Source organism: Schistocerca gregaria, chromosome 1 (assembly GCF_023897955.1).
Source record: "Schistocerca gregaria isolate iqSchGreg1 chromosome 1, iqSchGreg1.2, whole genome shotgun sequence".
In the NCBI taxonomy this organism is placed as follows: domain Eukaryota; kingdom Metazoa; phylum Arthropoda; class Insecta; order Orthoptera; family Acrididae; genus Schistocerca; species Schistocerca gregaria.
This window is the reverse complement of record NC_064920.1, coordinates 439,932,171-439,951,215: the sequence shown is the minus strand read 5'-3', so window position 1 is coordinate 439,951,215 and position 19,045 is coordinate 439,932,171. Positions and strand designations below refer to the sequence as shown.

General features: G+C 45.1%; 1 protein-coding gene across 7 annotated transcripts in view; it reads right to left on the bottom strand.

Annotated features, from left to right (window-relative positions):
* Window positions 1–19,045, bottom strand: part of LOC126351455 (leucine-rich repeat and immunoglobulin-like domain containing-NOGO receptor-interacting protein 4) — a 2,189,427-nt gene that overhangs the window by 1,166,082 nt on the left and 1,004,300 nt on the right. For 3 of the 7 annotated variants that reach the window (XM_050002610.1, XM_050002609.1, XM_050002611.1), the window contains one exon: window positions 18,360–18,427. The exons of the other annotated variants lie outside the window; for them this stretch is intronic. The gene's annotated coding sequence lies outside the window, so the exon portion shown is untranslated. The remainder of the gene's footprint in view (window positions 1–18,359; window positions 18,428–19,045) is intronic. 7 annotated transcript variants of the gene reach the window in all.

Sequence of the window (19,045 nt, the reverse complement as noted above, 5' to 3'; positions counted from 1 at the left end):
TAATCGTCCTTAGTTTATGAGGTGAAGGGATGATGGCCTCATACTTCTGTCCGAAAAGGATGTATTTAACCATGTAAAAACTCAACAGTGATTTAGACTACTATAGAATCTAAATTCAGCTGTGTGTTAGTGTAACATGTTCCTTTCCATGTCACCCTTATCTGTTAGACACTGTCGCAAACTAATTTTAGGTTATTTTCGTTATTCCGATGCACAGATTCGGCTAATGTAAACAGTTTTACAGGTTCAACACAGGTACAGTTACTTTTCATCTGCATGATATTGCTTAATTTCCGATCCAAATAGTTTCGCGGCGCTGGAGTCACATTTTCAGGACACAGATTTACAATTTATTTCAAACGATAAGCAGTAGATAGCGCAACTTTACGATAAGCAGTAGATAGCGCAACATTCTATGTCCCATTGTGATAAAACTGCTTAATCATCAAGAAGACAGCAGCCCAGTTTAAGATAAAGTCGAATGAAGCATGAAGTCCATATATATCGCCTCAACCAACACCTATTCTCTATTACCCGTTTCTCCCTATAGTTTCACCCCATTTTTCTCAGGATTTCGAATTTCTTGGACCATTTTACACTGCAGAATCATTTTTCCAGGTCGACAAATCCTATGAACGCGTGTCGATTTTTCTTCAGTCGTACTTCCATCATCAGTAAAGCCTAACTAATTGTGGACTAACAGATTCATAGTTTTCTTTTCCGTTCTTCTGTATATTATTCTTGTCAGCAACTTGGATGCATGACCTATTAAGGTGATTGTGCGGTAATTCTGGCTCTTGTCGGCTCTTGCTACCTTTGGAACTGTGTTAATGATGCTCTCCGCAAGTCTGATGGTACATCACCTGGCTCATACATTCTACACACCAACACGAATAATCGTTTTGTTGCCACTTCCCCCAATGATTTTAGAAATTGCAATGAAAAGTTATTTAATCTTTGTGAGTAAATTGATCCAAGTCTTCTAGTTAGTTTTACTGTTTCGAAGAAGCTCGACCGCGCTCACTGAGAGCCTACTGACTGGGCAGTATTGAGGATGTCCACCCACTACAGCGTGACGACGCTGCGCTCAGTTCCTCTGCAGTGCGGCCGCTGCTCTGCTGGAGCCGCAGACGAGTGCCGGCGCGGCTGCTGCACAGTAATTAATAGGCCGGCGGCAGGGGCGGCGGGCGGCGTTGTTCCTGCGCCTCTGCGGAGCCGCCGCAAGAATTCCTGCGCCCGCCGTAAATTATCACCTTATCGCCGCCACCGCCAGCGCCTCCCCGCTGCGGTGAACTCCCGTCCTCGTTATTAGAGATGCCCGCCTTGGGGGAACGAGGGGCTGGTGTGGTGCGTGGTGGGCGGCAGGCTCCACCTTCTCCCACCATCCCTGAGGCGGCGGCGGACACGCTCTCGGCTTACCTCTACGACAGCCGTAGTCTCTACATCTAAGGAATGACGCCGACACTTTACGTTTAAAAAGTCTTTGAGAACTGCATCAAAATGCCCCTTTATCTTTCACATACTATCTGAGCGGTTTTCCGCGTGTCGAACCATTTTGTTCAACATTATTTTACTACACCCCAAGTGATGGGACGTTTTCTAATTTGCCAACTTAGCTATGGCCGAGTACAAGAATTAACAGAAATTGATGAGATTTAAGTTATATATGTCGGATATTGTGTCAACCGCTGGGTCTGTTCTGAATTATTATATTATTTTGAAATATCGAGTACGCCAAGATCAGTTTTAAATATTTTATTGATTACTGGTTTCGACATGTCGCAAATTCCAAAGTTAACAGTACAGAGCCGGCCGGAGTGGCCGTGCGGTTCTAGGCGCTACAGTCTGGAACCGAGCGACCGCTACGGTCGCAGGTTCGAATCCTGCCTCGGGCATGGATGTGTGTGATGTCCTTAGGTTAGTTAGGTTTAACTAGTTCTAAGTTCTAGGCGACTGATGACCTCAGATGTTAAGTCCCATAGTGCTCAGAGCCATTTTTTGAACAGCACAGATCTGTCGAAACTGCTAATCAATAAAATATTTGTAACCGATCTTGCGTACCTTTTATTTAAGAGTAACAGAGCAGTTTAAATTCATTTTAGACTAGCGAGCAAGTTGAGAAAGACAGCTGAAAGGTTGACACAGAGGATCGCCTAAAGACAGTTGGGATTGGAAAACACAGGACGGGACCGAGCAAACTAGAAAGAAATAGAAGATCAGTGAGGCAGTAATACAGATAATGAGCAAGATGAATTTAGCCTTATGTACAATCAAAGAAATCAACAGTAAGAAATATACACTACTTGATCAAAAGTGTCTGGACACCCCTATTGAACTCGGGAGGAGGACAAGCCAATATAAAAGGAGTCGAGGGGTATTCTGCTGTCAATTGAGAAGTCACAAAAGCGGAACGGGTCGGTTAGAAGCATGTGGACTAGTCACTGGATTTCATCAGACCAACAAATCTATTAGGAACATTTCAGACTTTCTAAAGATGGCCAGGTCGATTGTTGGTTGGCTGGCTCTGAGCACTATGGGACTCAACTGCTGTGGTCATCAGTCCCCTAGAACTTAGAAATACTTAAACCTACCTAACCTAAGGACATCACACACATCCATGCCCGAGGCAGGATTCGAACCTGCGACCGTAGTAGTCGCACGGTTCCGGACTGCGCGCCTTGAACCGCGAGACCACCGCGGCCGGCCGATTGTTGGTGATGAGACAGCGAAGCGGAAACGCAGAATAACAGTACCAGGATACTTCAAGTATTAACGAACTCGGACCTCGAGCACTGCTGACGGTGGTTCTAAAATAAATCGAATGAAATAATTACAACTGATCTTGGCGTACATGATACCTCAGAGTAATATAATAATTCAGAATACCCCCAGCGGTTGACACAATGTCAGGCATATATAGTCCAGGTGACACAATGGCTGTGAGTAGGGCGTACAATGGTCGAGCACCTCCTTGTAAGCCACACACTACTGCAGCCAGTGCTAAGCAATGCCTGAAAAAGTGTAAGGACTGAGGATGAATGAAAACGAGTGATTCTGAGTGATGAGTCACCCTATGACAATCCGATGGAGGGTTTTGGGTTTAGTGAATGCCTGGAGAACGTTACCTTCCATCATGAATACAGTGAAGTACAGAGGACGTCGTGTTACAGCGTGGGTCTATTTTCGTGGTCCCCTTGTTGTTCTTAAGAAAACGCTACACAATGATCTGGTCACCGACATCGTCCGACAGCTCATCAAACACTTGTAAGACATAAGTCAGAGGTCAGTTCGTGCACAAAATTCTGCACCGGCAACATTTTCGCAATTATGGACGGCGATAGGGCAGCATGGCTCAATATTTTTGCAGAGGCTTCCTGCGACATGTTAAGTCCATGGTACGTCGTGCTGCTGCACAACTCCGGGAAAAAGAAGGTTTGGCGTGATATTAGCAGATGTCCCACGACTTATTTCATCCCAGTATATTTAAGTACCAATACTATAGGGATTCGATGAATTCGAAATTAAGATATTGGAAGGCGTAAAATCTAAGGCAATTTAAAGCAGACAAGTCACCGTGATCAGTGTGTAGTGCCTTTGCGTATTACCGTCAACAGCTCCGGGTTTCATCAGTCACTGAATAAATTTTGAATGAAAAGCATGCGATACAGTGATACAATCTTTCGCCACTACTGTTCCATTCATAGCCCAGTCGCGGCACCAGATCATGCACAACGCCGCGACCAACGAAGGAATATGCAAACCAGTCACCTACGTCATTCCACAGCTGGCCGCTAGAATAATGGTGTAGCGTTCTACTGCGCAGCGCTCTGCTAGATCGTTACATGTTGTAGCACAGCGCTAGACTTCTGCGGCCGGCGAAGTTACGGGGAGTGCTGTCACAGCACACGCTGCCGGAGTAGGTAAAGATGCTTCCCTCTCAGCCATGAGTAGCACTCCGACTGCCGACTTCCAATGGCCGATCGACAGTCTCAGTACCAGTCATCGGTCAAATGTTTGCCCCAACAGCTAGAGCCGCTTCGAGTACCAGCATCATCTGGGCGAAACAGCTGGCCTACGAACGGCTGGTTCTGCACGCAGTCTAGCCGCAAGGTCGCTGGCTGCCGTCAGCAAAACTGAAGAAGAATTACGAGACACACTACATGGAATGAACAGTCTACTGACCACACTCTATCGACTCAGTGTAATCCGAGCTATGACGAGTATTGCAGATGAGAGCAGAAGAGACAAGTAAGAAAGTTAATACTGACACTGGGGACCACGAAGTAGTCGAAGCGGTGGACTTCTTCTACCTTGAAGCAAAAAACACATAATGGACGAAGTGAGGAGAACACAAAAGGAAGACTAGTACTGGCAAAAAGGGCTTTCCTGACCAATATAAGTCTACCAGTGTCGAATATCGACCTTAATTTAAGCAAGATATTTCCAAGAGCGTTCGTCTGGGGAACAGTATTTTATGGTAGTGACACATGGACTGAGAGAAAACAGGAAAACATGAGAATCGAAGGGTATGGGATGTGGTGCTGTAGACGGATGTTGAAAACTTGGTGGACTATAAGGGAACAGGACGTTCACCGTGTAATTAGTAAGGAGAGGTACATGTGGACAACACTGACAAGAAGAACGCACATCAATTAAAGTTAAGGAATAACCTCCATGGTATATGATGTAACTGTAGGGAGCAAAAGCTGTAGGGGGAGACAAAAATTGGAAAGTATCCTAAAAATACCTGAAGACGTAGGATGGAAGTGTTACTCTGATATTAAGAGACCGGGAGCACAAGAGATGAATTAGTGGCGGGCCATCTCACACCAGTCAAAATACTGATGAAAAACGAGTATCGTGTAGAAGTTCACTGGACCTTGTTGCTGCCGTTTTTCAAAAATTGAGGCTTCTTGTCAAGTTAGGCAGAAATTTAACAGTTCGCTAGTACACTCCAGTTGGTCACCTCACCCTGACTTCAGTATGGAGACAGTAATCCAGAGGATTTAAGTTATCCGTTGTGCTAAGCAGTTACCGTGATGTTCTCACACCGATCGCAAGGAAGACAGGACTAGTGCAGTAGGTCTCGCGCTCCTCAGGGTTCCATACAAACTTAATTATGAACAGTTCATCTGTAGATTTTGTTGAGTGAGTTTGCGAGTATCAAAATATGTGACATAAATGGCACTGACTTAGAAGCTTAACTGTTTTACTCCACCAAGGGACTGTAGACCGTAATATTTGACATCTCAACTTCATACCTCCACCCCTTCCTTAGAAAAAGGGATCTTAAGAGGCGAACAGACAGACGAACAACGAAGTGATCCTGTAAGGATTTCGTTTCTGCCATCGTTCGGAACCTGAAAAATTATTCTTCTAGCTCTGGTACATTTTAAAACAGTTACTGTTGTGATCGGTCAAAAAAAATGTTCGAATGTGTGTGAAATCTTGTGGGACTTAACTGCTGAGGTCATCAGTCCCTGAGCTTACACACTACTTAATCTAAATTATCCTAAGGACAAACACACACACACACACACACACACACACACACACACACACACACACACACACACACACACACACATGCCCGAGGGAGGACTCGAACCCCGACCGGGACTAGCCGCGCAGTCCATGACTGCAGCGCCCAAGACCGCTCGGCTAATCCCGCGCGGCTGTAATCGGTCAAACTCAAGTGCGTTATACACTTAAATGGTCAAAAACAGTGTTTCTCAAATTAGCCAAACATTGCAGTTTTACTGTTCTTAATACTTACGTACGTTTACAGATTAAGATAATTATCATTCAACTTAAGTACCAATTTCACCACATTAATTTTTCACATCAGATAGCTTACGCAAATATTGTTGGTTTAAATTATCTTAGATATTAGTGTACGTGTCTGTTCCGAATAAAAGCCCATGTCCCTGCACACAATAAAGTTTGCTTGATAGTTTAGTCGAACAGAAACTGTCTGAATATTTCCATCATCTTTCTGCAGTTCGAAATATTTTCTTCGTGGATAGCTGCAAAAATATGCTTCAGCTGTACCAACGTAGTCAGCCATTCAGGCAATGGATATGTGCGATCCTCTGTAGAAAACACTGCAGTCCAGTCTTGAACCACGATTTCTTTTTCAGTAGGCTGTTTACTGTTTGGCCACCCAGTGAACTGCCAACGACCTTGCGTCTGAAGGCAAGGTCAAGTGCTGTGTGCCGCATCTTCAGTGAGATTTTCCGAACTGTTGAAGCCTAGTTCTCTTTGCCTGTCTTTATGCAGTTATTGATATTAAATGATGCCTAATCCGACGAATAAACGACTGAATGATAAATTTTCGTAATGTGCGTTGGGCTTCCTGCTAGGACACTTAGGTAACTACATTTATTTAATAACTTTAAAACTGTCATGAGTCTTCGTGGCCGCGGTTCCGTCAAAAATGAGAAGTTTAAACACAGATATTAAAACACAGCACCAAGTTTATAATTTACGCGAGATCCAAAATCACAGAGGACTGTAATCATAACCCAGGAATGCCGGATACTTGCGGACTACTCCAGAGAACTAAGCTGGTGCGAGACACTAGAAAAATAATTGAAAAATAACATAATTCAAATGCAACCAGACCCAAAGGCGCCAACAATAGGGAGGACCAGAGAAATCATAAAACAAAAATAGCAAAGCATAAAGAGCACTCACGTGACAAAATTATTATATCTCTAAGAGAAATCATAAACAAAAAGCTTACCATTACAATGGATATCACAGTTAATATATCCAGTACATAAAAAAAGGAAAGAAAACGTATCCCAACAATTATAAAGGAAACTTTATCTTGCCAGTGACATACACTCCTGGAAATGGAAAAAAGAACACATTGACACCGGTGTGTCTGACCCACCATACTTGCTCTGGACACTGCGAGAGGGCTGTACAAGCAATGATCACACGCACGGCACAGCGGACACACCAGGAACCGCGGTGTTGGCCGTCGAATGGCGCTAGCTGCGCAGCATTTGTGCACCGCCGCCGTCAGTGTCAGCCAGTTTGCCGTGGCATACGGAGCTCCATCGCAGTCTTTAACACTGGTAGCATGCCGCGACAGCGTGGACGTGAACCGTATGTGCAGTTGACGGACTTTGAGCGAGGGCGTATAGTGGGCATGCGGGAGGCCGGATGGACGTACCGCCGAATTGCTCAACACGTGGGGCGTGAGGTCTCCACAGTACATCGATGTTGTCGTCAGTGGTCGGCGGAAGGTGCACGTGCCCGTCGACCTGGGACCGGACCGCAGCGACGCACGGATGCACGCCAACACCGTAGGATCCTACGCAGTGCCGTAGGGGACCGCACCGCCACTTCCCAGGAAATTAGGGACACTGTTGCGCCTGGGGTATCGACGAGGACCATTCGCAATCGTCTCCATGAAGCTGGGCTACAGTCCCGCACAGCGTTAGGCCGTCTTCCGCTCACGCCCCAACATCGTGCAGCCCCCCTCCAGTGGTGTCGCCACAGGCGTGAATGGAGGGACGAATGGAGACGTGTCGTCTTCAGCGATGAGAGTAGCTTCTACCTTGGTGCCAATGATGGTCGTATGCGTGTTTGGCGCCGCGCAGGTGAGCGCCACAATCAGGACTGCATACGACCGAGGCACACAGGGCCAACACCCGGCATCATGGTGTGGGGAGCGATCTCCTACACTGGCCGTACACCTCTGGTGATCGTCGAGGGGACACTGAATAGTGCACGGTACATCCAAACCGTCATCGAACACATCGTTCTACCATTCCTAGACCGGCAAGGGAACTTGCTGTTCCAACAGGACAATGCACGTCCGCATGTATCCCGTGCCACCCAACGTGCTCTAGAAGGTGTAAGTCAACTACCCTGGCCAGCAAGATCTCCGGATCTGTCCCCCATTGAGCATGTTTGGGACTGGATGAAGCGTCGTCTCACGCGGTCTGCACGTCCAGCACGAACGCTGGTCCAACTGAGGCGCCAGGTGGAAATGGCGAGCCGTTCCACAGGACTACATCCAGCATCTCTACGATCGTCTCCATGGGAGAATAGCAGCCTGGATTGCTGCGAAAGGTGGATATACACTGTACTAGTGCCGACATCGTGCATGCTCTGTTGCCTGTGTCTATGTGCCTGTGGTTCTGTCAGTGTGATCATGTGATGTATCTGACCCCAGGAATGTGTCAATAAAGTTTCCCCTTCCTGGGACAATGAATTCACGGTGTTCTTATTTCAATTTCCAGGAGTGTATAAAATCTTGTCTATCTAATTTTTAAAGAGATCTGAGGTAATACAAACCCCCACAATTTGTAGAATATCAAGCAAGAATTAGGGAGGGAAGTTTTTGATGCAAAGAAAATACTAAATCTAAGGAACATAACAGAAATGACAAAAGTCAGAAACTTGACAAATGTTGTAACTTTTGCCGATTTCACAAAGGCCTCTGACTCAACTGACAGAAACACACTTATCAACATTATATAGGAATTCAGACACGACAACAAAGAAAGAGAATAACTAAATGAACATTAACAAACACAATACAAAAAGTAAAATTTATGGGTTAGCTATTAGAGCCTTTTAAAATAAAAGCAAGAATACGACAAGGAGACGATTCGTCACCTCTACTTTTCAACTGTGCATTAGAGATAGCAGTGAGAGACACGAGAAAATCCGCCATACTATGGGTGTTCAACAAAAAAACACTCAAATAAAATCACAAACAAAGATCAAACAGAGAGCTCTACTTGCAAATGGAGAAGCTAACTCATGTAATGAGGAAAAGAAGACTGCACTTTTATATACACTTACACCGAGTGGATGGGAGCAGACTAACTAAGCAGATCTTCAACTTAGTTAACAACTACAAGTCCAAACGCACTTGGTTGAAATGGCTCTGAGCACTTTGGGACTTAACATCTGAGGTCATCAGTCAACTAGAACTTAGAACTACTTAAACCTATCTAACCTAAGGACATCACACACATCCATTGCCGAGGCAGGATTCGAACCTACGACCATAGCAGTCGCGCGGTTCCGGTCTGAAGCACCTAGAACCGCTTGTCCACAGCGGCCACCCGCATATGGTTCACTGAAATTGACATACGCATGAAAAACACTGGAATAATAATGGACATAATAGATATCGGAATACTTTTTTAAGAAGCAAAACGAAGGCAGGAATTCAGGAAAAGAAAAGATGTTTGCAAAAGGAGCGAAGTGGATCCAACAAATAAAGGAACGACGCTCTCCAAGGATGAAGGAAACCTGGGCCCAACGAAAACCAAACACAAAAAAACACAACCAGGATTGATTTATAACGCTTCCATAACTCGAACAAAAACAATAAAACATTGTCCTATTGAACTTCTTGACACAGAAAACTGCAGCGGACAAGACTTTACTGACATCCCCCCACCCCCTCCGCAAATCTCTCTCTCTCTCTCTCTCTCACTCTCTCTCTCTCTCTCTCTCTCTCTCTCTCTCTCTCTCTCTCTCTCTCTTTCTGACACACACACAAGAAATATGAAGGGAAACTTGTCTCATTTATTTCTTTGGAAGCAGAAATAACGATGTAATTTTTCTTCCAATGTATATTGTAGCAGGCTTGTCGAAGCAATTTCAGTCTCAACACCCTTTAACAACAAAAAAGTATCAACATTCACTCAGAAGAATAGACGTCTTCACCAATAAAATGTACAATCAGTCTGCTGAGTTGGAAACGACAAGTTATTTTAATCGCTCACTCCCTCTTAAATCAGGCCTCGTCCCACGCGTCTACTTTTGTTTCTTGTCCGCGCACGGCAATTGCATATTAAAAACTCTTCAGGCGCTGAATTCGCAGCCGGCGCGCTGATACGGCACATCAATAACTAATGCTAGCGAATCAGAAAAAAGCCGTGGAATAACGGAGCGCGTACTACTGCAACAGGTTCCCAATTACCGTGAGCACACACAAAACAAGTCCGCAGTGCGATTACAGACGCGTAGGGGCGAGGCTGCGTTGGACTGGGGCGGGCGCAACGGGCAGGTCGCGTATTTGTATTGAATTAGGAGCGGCTGATTGCAAACCGGAACCGGCCGGCCGGCAGGCAGGCGCTCGCCTGCCAGGTTGCAGCAGGTGGGGGTGGACCCCGACTGGCGGGTGCGCGCCGTGGACCGCTTAGTACTGCTGCGGCATCGCACGTGCATCACACGTTCAGAAACCATTTGGTTCCTTAATACGTTGAAGATGACACATATACTTCCGCGGCAGAGGTCAGTGACGTAGCATAGCTGTAACCTTTCGGACTCCTGCTGCCATCGTTACTTTATTGTCATTCCTAGTGTCTTAGTTTGGTATTAAATAGCGGCTCGGATTAAAAACATTGCAAGACAGGAATGTAGTTTTTCGTCCCTATCGTTCAATCTATACATCGGAGATGCAATGGAAATTAAGGAAGGGTTCAAGAGATGAACTGAAATACAAAGTGAAACGATATCAATGATAAGATTAGCCGCGCGGGATTAGCCGAGCGGCCTCAGGCGCTGTAGTTATGGACTGTGCGGCTGGTCCCGGCGGAGGTTCGAGTGCTCCCTCGGGCATGTGTGTGTGTGTGTGTGTGTGTGTGTGTGTGTGTGTGTGTGTTTGTTCTTAGGATAAATTAGGTTAAGTAGTGGGTAAGCATAGGGACTGATGACCTTAGCAGTTAAGTCCCATACGATTTCACACACATTTGAACATTTGATAAGATTCGCTGACAACACTGCTATCATCAGTGAAAGTGAATAAGAACTACAGGACCTGTTGAACGGAATGAGCAGTCTAATGAGTACAGAATATGGATAGAGAGTAAATCGAGGAAAGACGAAAGTAATCAGAAGCAGCAGAAATGAGAACAGCGAGAAACGTAACATCAGGATTCATGGGCGTTAGTAGAAGAAGTTAAGGAATTCTCCTACCTATACAGCAAAGTAATCCATGACGGACGGAGCGAGGAACACATCAATAAATGACTAGCGCTGGCAAAAAGGGCATTTCTGGCCGAGAGAAGTCTACTAGTATCAAACTTAGGCCTATATTTGAGGGAGAAATTTATGACACTGCACGTTTGGAGCACAGCATTGTATGGTAGTAAAAGAGGAACTGTGGGGAAACCGGAACACAAGAGAATCGAAGCATTTGAGATATGGTACTACTGACGAATGTTGAAAATTCAGTGGACTGATAACGTAATGAATGAGGAGGTTCTGGGCAAAATCGGCGAGGAAAGGAATACAATGAAAACACCGACAGGAAGAAGTAACAAGATGATAGGACATCTGTTAAGACACCAGGGAATAGCTTCCACAGTCCTGGATGGACCTGTAGAGGGTAAAAAGTTTAGAGAACGACAGTGACTGAAATACATCGAGGAAATAATTGAGGACGTACGTCTCAAGATGAAACGTTCCTTTTTGTGCTGCCCAAGAGACTTCAGCAGTACATGAAATATATTCCCAAACGCATCGCGAGACGTCACCTTATAATAGACTATCCGCTTCATGGCCGTGCCCAAACTTCAACACGTCATCAACCAAGCGCTTAAACCCTACATTCGAACATCCGTTATGTATATTCCCGTACAGGGGAATTTTTAATTGATTTTCGCTTGTTCGGTATCGGCGGATAAATACGATACTGTAGTGCCAGCGTAGATCAGAAGTATGACCCGATGTTCCTTGGTTCTGGCTGTGAAGCGTGCTGGGATAGCCCAGTGACAAGGGCACCTCTCGCAGTAAGCAGGAAACCTGCGTTCGAGTGCCGGTCCGGCACGAATTTTCAATTTTCATTGTCGTCATTACATGGTTGCCCATATCCGCAACTGCGAATCCATTTCGTGCATTTCATAACGGCTGCAATGGGTGCCAGAAGGAACATTGCTTCTGAACAACCCGCACTGCAATGTCACATCGTGCTTTAGTAGTGTCCGGTGAAGTGCCAATAACGGCTGCGGCCAGAACAACGCCCTCTTGAGGCCGCTCTCAACCCACGTGAAAGGGTTCGCGGACTAGCAACTGGTCAAGTTTTGTGACGTCTCAGCGTGGAACTACACGTTTCACTACACTGCGAAGCGAGAAAGGAAGAATTTGCTGATTTTTGCCTCGTGGAACAAGGCCAGTGAGATGAAACATAGGTGACACAAGCAGAAGTTACGAGATGTCATATTGGATTAAGTCGGAGATCAACTAAGTATATGGAAGTTTTGCATGATTGTGCACCTCTTATGGATACAAGATGCTTCAAAGCATCTGAACATTGAGGATCTCTCGAAATAGTGTCGTTTTTGGTGCAATTTGTAATATCAAAATGACGGGAAATTACAAATCGGTAGTTGAATGTTTCTCGTATTTAATGCTGTTCTTGTTATAACTTGTGTGCTATCCAGGTATGCTGTTTCAGTGCTATGGCGCATTGATGATTTAACAAAAGTGCGTCGTTTTTGGTACAATTCGTTACAGTTAAATATCAAACAACGACATCTGTGGATACATCTTCGAGAAATTTGTGTAGATTCTGTGGTGTACGCTGCTGCAACGTTAAAACTGTAGCGTATTGGATATAGTCGCCAGCCAAGGCACAGATAAGCAGGTCTGTTTCCGGTTACCTACACGTTCCCTTTTTTCAGAAATTTCTTCTTAATTTACCATAATTACCAGGGAAGACTATAATTATAGTGCAACTACTCACGGACGTCCAGTGTGGGCTGTAATTATTGTACGGCAGCGATTCTTGGTAGATACACTGATGCGTTAATGTGGAACCAACGCTGAAAAAAATAAATTAGTTTCAATTTTGGCTATCAGCTGTTATCCCTGCCGCTGTAAGCATATAATCGATATCTCCAGTGCTTATATTGGACAAGTAAGTGGCAGTTCATAGTGAAATGAATATTTTGCCTTTCTCACTCCTTTGATCTTCTTTGTCCACGTTCCGTTCCTAACCCCCAACAAATACGGAAACAGATGGGCAGCTACGTGACCCAGTCTCAGTAGCAGTCTTCGACAGTCTTCAGTCTTAATCAGCCTTCGACAGTTCGCCCGCGCACTATTAGAGGAAGCATCATACTGCATGACACGTACGTAAGCATCCTGTCTGATCACGTACATCGATTCATGTCCATTTTGCAGTCCGACGCACTTGGACGATTCCAGCAGGGCAATGCGACATACCGCAAGTCCAGAATTGCTACTGAGTGGCTCCAGGAACACTCTTCTGAGTTTAACTGGCCAGCAAACTCCCCAGACATTTCCCTATTGAGCATATCTGGGATGCCTTGCAACGTGCTGTTCAGATGAAATCTCCACCCTCTCGTAGTCTTACGGATTTATGGACAGCCCTGCAGGATCCATGGTGTGAGTTCCCTCCAGCACAACTTCAGACTTAGTCGAGTCCATGCCACGTCGTGTTGCGGCACTTCTGCGTGCTCACGGAGACCGTACACAGTATAAGACAGATCTACCAGTTTCTTTGACTCTTCAGTGTAGAATGTCAAAAAGAAACATTCAAAACGGTTACGAGTCTCTCATCGACGTTGTCATTATAATGTACATAAATAATCGAACACTTTAAAAATTATAACAGTTACGAACAGCTTGAATCACAACGTGCACTATCGGATTGTCGTGCGTATTGCCCCGAGGAAGTGGTTCGCACTGGCGGCGCTCCCTCAATACTAGCCTTGGCAGAAGCCAGTGATCAAGTTGCGTGTCGCCGGGCTAGTCACTGAAAGTGCAGATCATTCCTTCGGGCAGGAAGGATGGGCTATGTGTGGCGAGTCTGCAAGCTATCCAGACCAATTACATATTAGAAAAATTATTTGTTGTTCGTTTGTGCATGAGAAACATATTTGTAAAATATATAGGTTAATTAGCGTGCAGAGTTTTAATGGCATACTCATGCGAGCATATGACTTTGTGAAGACTGTTGTTTTGTTATTTTAATCAAATTCAATGACTGTCATCCTTTGCGAAATTTAGACCACGTCTCTTGAAAGAGTGTCTACGGCTGGAATGTCCGAATCATTAATAGTAATGTAGTGATGAATCGTACGACGCTGTACTTCTACGTAGGTTTGTGGCCTCTAGTTTTGAGATGAAGTATGTTCTGTATTTACCGCTTTTTGCATGATAACTCTTTTTCTGTAGCAGTAGCATTTTAGTATACTAAATTACAAAGTGATTGTGTTTCTTTATTGCATGAACAACGTAGAGATAGAACGCAACTTGCGGTAGTTCCTTACGCAACAAGGTGTTTTAAAATCGACGATAAATTCTTCAAGTGATCGACGGCCGCGTAACGCTAGAAGAGGGCCAATTTCTGCGTAGACGGTTTTTATAATGAAAAAATTAAATATATGTGAAAAATATTACTGTTAATTCGGAGTTCAATTCTGACTGACCCACGCCAGCTGATACATACATGTTATGATATGCAGTTGTAAATATGTGCTATATGTTGTATGTTGAGATGAAAAATAAACCAGCTTGAAGTCGTTATATGAAAATAGAAATGTATCTGTGTGATAATTTATCCCGAAATTATTTGAACTGAATTTCATTAAAATGTGTCCTTGAGATATATTGCAACGAACTGATATTACTAAATTAAAAACAAAAGACAAATACGTGCCAAAATGAAACAGTTCATTGGTCTCTCGTACTGATACGTGACGATGAAGAGAATTTATTAAAAATTTAACATTTTCTGAAAGGAAGGAAACTTAAATTGTCCATCATTGTAAAACAGTATACTTTATTAATTGGAAAGTGGTAAGTGAGAATAAATCTAAGAAAAAGCAATTCCGATTTAAATGTGCGTATCTGGCTTATATACGGTTGCTGCACATTATGTTATCATATCTCTGGTTCCTACAACAACGGAGTACCAGTTTACTAACACTTTTAAAAAATCTTTAATTGTAAGTTGTTGCTAAATGGTTGTAAATTATCTGTGCCCATATTCCATCTAATAGACAATCTTCAATCCAACATACGTCAGAAACAAAATGATCTACAATCGTTAAGTAGTGAAATGGCTATAATTTGGAACTTCGAATGTTAACCGAGGGGAGCAAGTATTTTCAACGAGCCACCGGATAGGACACTGTCCTCTTTCTCCTCCGGCAGGAAGACCCAGAGGTGTGCAGAGCTTATGGTGTACAGGTTCCTCTACGCCTCATTTTAACTCAATATGATTTATACACTCCTGGAAATTGAAATAAGAACACCTTGAACTCATTGTCCCAGGAAGGGGAAACTTTATTGACACATTCCTGGGGTCAGATACATCACATGATCACACTGACAGAACCACAGGCACATAGACACAGGCAACAGAGCATGCACGATGTCGGCACTAGTACAGTGTATATCCACCTTTCGCAGCAATGCAGGCTGCTATTCTCCCATGGAGACGATCGTAGAGATGCTGGATGTAGTCCTGTGGAACGGCTTGCCATGCCATTTCCACATGGCACCTCAGTTGGACCAGCGTTCGTGCTGGACGTGCAGACCGCGTGAGACGACGCTTCATCCAGTCCCAAACATGCTCAATGGGGGACAGATCCGGAGATCTTGCTGGCCAGGGTAGTTGACTTACACCTTCTAGAGCACGTTGGGTGGCACGGGATACATGCGGACGTGCATTGTCCTGTTGGAACAGCAAGTTCCCTTGCCGGTCTAGGAATGGTAGAACGATGGGTTCGATGACGGTTTGGATGTACCGTGCACTATTCAGTGTCCCCTCGACGATCACCAGAGGTGTTCGGCCAGTGTAGGAGATCGCTCCCCACACCATGATGCCGGGTGTTGGCCCTGTGTGCCTCGGTCGTATGCAGTCCTGATTGTGGCGCTCACCTGCACGGCGCCCAACACGCATACGACCATCATTGGCACCAAGGCAGAAGCGACTCTCATCGCTGAAGACGACACGTCTCCATTCGTCCCTCCATTCACGCCTGTCGCGACACCACTGGAGGTGGGCTGCACGTTGTTGGGGCGTGAGCAGAAGACGGCCTAACGGTGTGCGGGACCGTAGCCCAGCTTCATGGAGACGGTTGCGAATGGTCCTCGCCGATATCCCAGGAGCAACAGTGTCCCTAATTTGCTGGGAAGTGGTGGTGCGGTCCCCTACAGCACTGCGTAGGATCCTACGGTCTTGGCGTGCATCCGTGCGTCGCTGCGGTCCGGTCCCAGGTCGACGGGCACGTGCACCTTCCACCGACCGCTGGCGACAACATCGATGTACTGTGGAGACCTCACGCCCCACGTGTTGAGCAATTCGGCGGTACGTCCACCCGGCCTCCCGCATGCCCACTATACGCCCTCGCTCAAAGTCCGTCAACTGCATATACGGTTCACGTCCACGCTGTCGCGGCATGCTACCAGTGTTAAAGACTGCGATGGAGCTCCGTATGCCACGGCAAACTGGCTAACACTGACGGCGGCGGTGCACAAATGCTGCGCAGCTAGCGCCATTCGACGGTCAACACCGCGGTTCCTGGTGTGTCCGCTGTGCCGTGCGTGTGATCATTGCTTGTACAGCCCTCTCGCAGTGTCCGTAGCAAGTATGGTGGGTCTGACACACCGGTGTCAATGTGTTCTTTTTTCCATTTCCAGGAGTGTATCAAGCCATGAGGGCGGCAACCCGCTCAACAGTTTACTTGCCCTCTATTTTAGGTGATGAAGAATCGAATGAGGTTCGTCTTTTAAGATCCTGTGTGATGTCTGGTCTTCTCAGTACTGTCTTACGTAGAAGGTTTTAATGTGTTTCAAGAGTATTGTCTTGTATGGGACTGGGGACCTAGAAACGATGGAGAGGCTTCGTTCCCGGCGTAGCAGCAGTGGTACACAATCCCATAACAGGCTACAGCAGTCCACTCACCCCACCGCCACACTACACCGAAGCCAGGGTATATTGTGCGGTTTGGTCCCCGGGGATTGCACTGTCGCCGACGGTAAGTGTCGGCTGCGATAAGCGCATATATGACCGCTGCAGTTGAAGAAATCGTGTATAGTGCAAATGTTTTCTCTCGGCTGCTTGGGGGGATTTATTGCTTACCACCACCGTCAGCCGTGACATCTCGTAATAAATGGAAAAAAAATTCGTGAAACAACTCGCTACGATCACGTCTAACGCTCGTAATGGCGGCTCGACCGCCATCGTTCATGACTCCAACTATAGTTGAGTACGAGCCCTGATTACCTCGCTGTTGAGCGACGTACACCATGTGATGAAAAGTGTCCGGACACCTGGATGAAAATGACTTACTAGTTCGTGGCACCCTGCATCTGTAATGCTGGAATTCAATGTGGTGTTAGCCCACCCTTAGCCTTTATGACAGCTTCCACTCTCGCAGGCATACGTTCAATCAGGTGCTGGAAGGTTTCGTGGGGAATGGCAGCCCAGTCTTCACAGAGTGCTGCATTGAGGAGAGGTATCGAAGTCGGTCGGTGAGACTTGGCACGAAGTCGGCATTCCAAAACATCCCAAAGGTGTTCTTTAGGGCTCAGATCAGTACTCTGTGCAGGCCAGTCCATTACAGGGATGTTATTGTCGTGTAACTACTCCGCCCCAGGCGGTGCATTATGAACAGCTGCTCGATCGTGTTGGAAGATGCAATCGCCATCCGTTTAGAGCTGGTTATGAAGGACATTTTTGACGCTAATCGTTGATAAGAACGCGAAGCATAATCTATCATGGTAGCTGGCAGTTTTTGATCGTCCGACTATCATCGCACTGTGTGAAATCACTGCTAAACACCTTTCCAATAGTATCTTCAGGTACACTGACAGAATTTGAAGAACCGTTTTGAACTAGTATTAGCGTATTAAGTGTAACTGTGGACTATAAAAATGCTAAATACATCTTGACGTCACTACCTTAGAAATTAGAAATATTTATCAACGTGGGTTAATAACATCTCGAATCTTCTTACAGTGGGAAAAAGTGAAACGAAAACTAAATCCTATCCAAGTATGTCTGTGTTTCAGCTAAAAAATACCACCCGAAGACTGAGGCCTTTCCAAGGCTAAAGGATAATGATACTGTGATCACGCATTGTCAAAAGGAGGCTCTATCTCTTTGTAATGGGTAATCTGCACGTGAACCCTTAGATTCTAACAAATAATAGCAAAACATAATCATGATAGTGGGTAGTTGCTAAGATTTGTGAGCCTCGCAGTCTTTGTAATTTGAGTACCGGTCTTAGACTCGTGCTTGATGGAAGATAGGTTTATTGTGCTTCACCAAAGTGAGCAAAATATTTTGGCCCTAATGACTATTGTCATCAATAATATATATCTAATTTGTGATACTGACTCACCTTGTGATCAATCTTCGTGATGACACCATCAGTTTTAGGAAAGATAATACCGACAGAAAGCTCCTTACCTGTGAAAAGAAGAAAGAGGAAAAAGATATGTATTAACAGTGTATCAATTAAAAAGTGGAAATAATTCATCTCACGCTCACCATTTCCTTATAAAGAGCGTTATATTTTACACTGCGTGTGGACCCGCGTGTACAACTTAAAATTATTTGATTTAGTTCGCCCAATATCAAATACAAGAAATTAGCCGATAATAGTGAAACAAATGCTTCTAATGTATACCGCTTTGGTAGATTTTATTTATTTGTTTTTGAGCCATCAGTCTTCTGACTGGTTTGATGCGGCCCGCTACGAATTGCTATCCTGTGCGAACATTTTCATCTGAGAGCAGCGTTGCTACCTATATCCTCAAATATTTTCTGGGCGTATTCAGTTTTGTTATAGGCCATGTATGTTGAAAAACGATGTAGCACTGTTTCGGTTAGTGTTGTAAGTAGTCTCGACTACAGTAAGTAATACTACTGATTTATTTTTGTTTATTTCCTTAGGTTCTTCACATTGTTACAGTTCACTCAGACTGTTGGGTATTCCCTGGGTTAGTAAAAGGAAAGAAAAAAAAGGAAACAAACTGGGGAACGATACTTTTAGAAATGTGGGCAGGGAGGTGGACGGCAGGCAGG